Below are 3,894 nucleotides of genomic sequence, written 5' to 3' on the forward strand. Positions count from 1 at the left end.
CCGCTCGAGCGATCTTTGTTTTCCAGCAACCCGCTCGAGCTCATTGTCGAGCGGCAGTCGAGCATTTGAATCTGCCTGAATTCGCTCGAGCGGCCAAAAGCCTCCGCTCGAGCGATCTTGTACAATCTGCAATACGAAATTTTGCAAGTCATCAGTACTACAATAATAGGAGTTGTAAATGTAGAATCTAAATCAAAGTCTACAAGTTGGTAGATGTTTTCGTTGGGAGGAGAGGTGCAATCTTATGGGGATCAAAGAAGCAAACTTGTATAACTCATTATTATACAATGGAATATGAGTTTATTGCTTTAACAACTGCATGTAAAGACTTTATATATTCAAATCGATCTCCCCTCTCTCTTCTTGAAAGGTGGGGTTTTCTCTCTATTGTTCTTATGAATGTAAAGGTCCTCTCTTGAAGTTAGTTCGAAGAGGTTTACCGTGGTCTTGGTTTGTAAGGTAAGCTACTAACTAGCGTGCATGGCTGATGAATTATGTAGCCTCTATGAGGGTCTACATCTCATGGAGGAGGAGAAATAAGAAGTTTTCATTCCATCAGAGAAAGTCCTAATCTCTATTGAAAAGAGTAAGAAATGCCTAGCTGCACTTGTTGTAATAGAGAAAGAAGTAAACAGGGGAGCTTTTCAGTCTACTATGAGCAAGGCATGGAAAGTGGAGGGCTAGGCTTCCTTTAAGAATCTCGGTACCAACAAGTTTCTAGTTGAGTATCAAAGTTCCATGGAGAAGGATCGAGTACTAGCGGCAAGGCCCTGGTATCTTGACAGGTCCTTGGTTTGTTTGTTTAACTGTGAAGGCTGTCTGGCTCCCAAAGATATCTCCTTCAACGAAGAACCATTCTGGATACAGTTGCATGATTTGCCTTTTGCTGGTATGAATAAAGTCATGGGGGAAAGGTTGGGTGCTACTGCGGGTACTATTTTATCAATGGATGTAGATGTAAGTGGAATGGCTTGGGGCAGCTTCCTCAGGGTCAGAGTTCTCATCGATATTTCTAAACCTCTTACCCATGGTAGGTTTATTAATATGGGAGAGCAACGTTCTTGGATCCCTTTCAAATATGAAAGGCTTCCTATGTTCTGCTTCCATTGTGGTGCCATTAAACATTTTGGTTCTTCATGTCCAACACCCCCTCTGGGAGGCAAAGTACATAAAGGAACCACCTCCCAATATGGTTCCTAGTTGAGGTCTAGCACCCAGTTGAGAAGCTTCCAAACTTTCAGCAAGAAGGGGGTTGATTTCAAAAACTCAGGGAGTTGGCGCCAAACCAAACTTGATGATAGAAGGTACGATGAAGGTGGTATGGGACATATCGCAACTGGGACCTCTAATGCAGCATTTGAGAAGCAGACCTTGGGAGTTCTGACAACTACCAGCTGAGGGGACCTTCACATGGAAAAGGAAAAGGCAAGCTGTACAAACCAATGGTCACACAGGCTTTCCTCTTTAGGCAAGTTCTGATAGCCTCAAAACTCCCCACTTGGTTGATGTGCACTTAAAGGATACTCTGGTCTCCAAAGGGACTATGTCTAACCATTGCCCCCCCCCCCCCCCCCCCCCCCCCCAATGTATCAAATTGGCCTCGCTTCTAGTTTTATCAGAGACATTCCCCAGGTTAGTTCCCCTTCACATAACTCTCCCATTAAACCTTTCACTACTGGCAATGCAAAAGGGCACACATGGAAGAGGAGGGCAAGAGGTTTGGGCCGTAAAACTCTTGGCCCACCTAAATTTATCATGGATCATTCCACTGTTTCTAAAAAAAGGAAAAGGCCTGACGCAGTTTCTCATGGGCCCATCATGACAAGGAGAAGAGCAAAGCAACCTAGATTGGCAGAGGCTGGTGTCCAGTCCTGCCAATCCCCATGAAACACTTAGCTTGGAACTATCGAGGGCTTGGGAACCCTCGGAAAATTCGAGAGCTTCACCTAATGGTGAAGGAGAAGAACCCAGACGTGGTATTTCTTTGTGAAAACAAATGTAGAAGGAAAAGAATTGAGTATGCTTGAGATAAGTTGAATTTTGATCACTGCTTTTCTGTAGACAGTGTTGGAAGGAGTGGAGGCATAGCTATCATTTGGAAAAAGGAAGTAGATGTTGTTTTGGACTCCTACTCTAATCATCATATCTCTATCTCCATAGTCTTTGATGTCTTGAAAACGAATTGGACTCTGACAAGCTTTTATGGGCAGACTGCAACTACAAAAAGAAGTGAAAGCTGGGATCTTCTTGGACTAATCCATTCCAAACTCCATAACCCCTGGTTGTGTATGGGGGACTTTAATGAACAATTTGGCTCTACTACCTGACCCTTTAAGCAAATGGAGGCATTTAGACTGGCTCTGGTGGACTGTGGCCTAGTAGATATTGGTTTTATCGGCTCTAAATTCACTTGGTGTAACAAGAGGGAGGGGTTTGAATTCACTAAATGTCAATTGGATAGGGCCTTGGTAATGATGAGTGGCTAAATCTCTTTGAAGTCAACTAGGTTTTTGTTCTGCCAGGACAATGCTCAGATCATAATCCTTTACTCATTCAAAGTTTGAAATCTGCTCAGGTAGAAGCTCCTACGTAGAAGGTGTTTAGATATGAAATTGCTTGGGATAAAAGAGAGGGTTGTACTGAACTCATAAAAGCTACCTGGCTGTAGGGTCTTGTTCAGGGCTCTAAGCTTGCTATCACTTGAGAAGGCCTGAAGATTTGCAGAGATAAACTTTAGGTTTGGAGTAAGGAAGCCTTTGGAAACCAGAGAAGGCTCCTCAATCAATAGAGAGAAAAGCTAAGACTATTACAAGCCTCCAATACTGGCCAGTTTTCTAGTCAGATAAACTCCCTACAGAAGGAAGTGGATAGGTACCTTGAAGAAGAAGAGTTGAAGTAGAGGCAAAGAGCAAAGCAAAGATGGCTTAAGATGGGGACGGGAACACCAAATTTTTCCATAAGTGTGCTTCTCCTAGAAAACAAATAAACACAAGCAAACAAATAAAAGGTGAAGATGGTAGTCTAGCCTCAAACCAAGAAGAGGTTGCCAAGACCTTCCAATCTTTCTTCCAAAACTTGTTTTCCTCCTCTAACCTGAGAGATATAGAGGTTGCCCTCCATTCTCTTCATCTTTCAAAGAGATGAATTGCTCCCTTTCTAGCCCTTTCTCTACATAGGAAGTGGAAGTAGCTATTAAAGACATGAACCAGTGTTTTTGGTACCGTACCGTACCGGCCGGTACGGCTGGTACATTCCGTACCGGTCACCAGGCCGGTACAGGTAAGGTACCTATTTTGTACCGGCTGAAATACCGGCTGTACCGGCCGGTACCGGCCTGTACCGGCCGGTATTTCGGTATTTCGGCCTTCATTTTTTTTTTTCATTTTTTTAAGTTATAATCTTATTTTTTTACCCCAATTCATATTAGACTATTTATAATTTATATATACATATGTATTCATTTATAATTTATTCATATATAGATTATTATTTTGAAATATAATTTATATATATAATTTATTATATATCGACTATCCCGAAACGGTACACGAAACGGTACCGGTACCGAAATATTTCGTTCCAGTGCCTTGACCGGTACGCTATCCGGTACGGTATTCAAAACATTGACATGAACCCTCTCGGATCCCCTGGTCCAGATTGCTTCCCAGCTATGTTTTATCATCAACATTGGGCCACAATTGGAAAGGAGGTAATAGCAGTAGCCCTTGAAGCACTAAACAACAGGAAGGGACTTGAAGAGATCAATCAGACCTTTATCTCTTTGATTCCTAAGAAGAAATGCCCCCAAGTTGTTATAGACTATAAACCCATCAGCCTTTGTAATGTCTTCTATAAGATCATCTCCAAAGTGGTTGCAAATAGACTCAAACTCAT

The sequence above is a fragment of the Carya illinoinensis genome, chromosome 9 (assembly GCF_018687715.1).
Source record: "Carya illinoinensis cultivar Pawnee chromosome 9, C.illinoinensisPawnee_v1, whole genome shotgun sequence".
Lineage (NCBI taxonomy): Eukaryota > Viridiplantae > Streptophyta > Magnoliopsida > Fagales > Juglandaceae > Carya > Carya illinoinensis.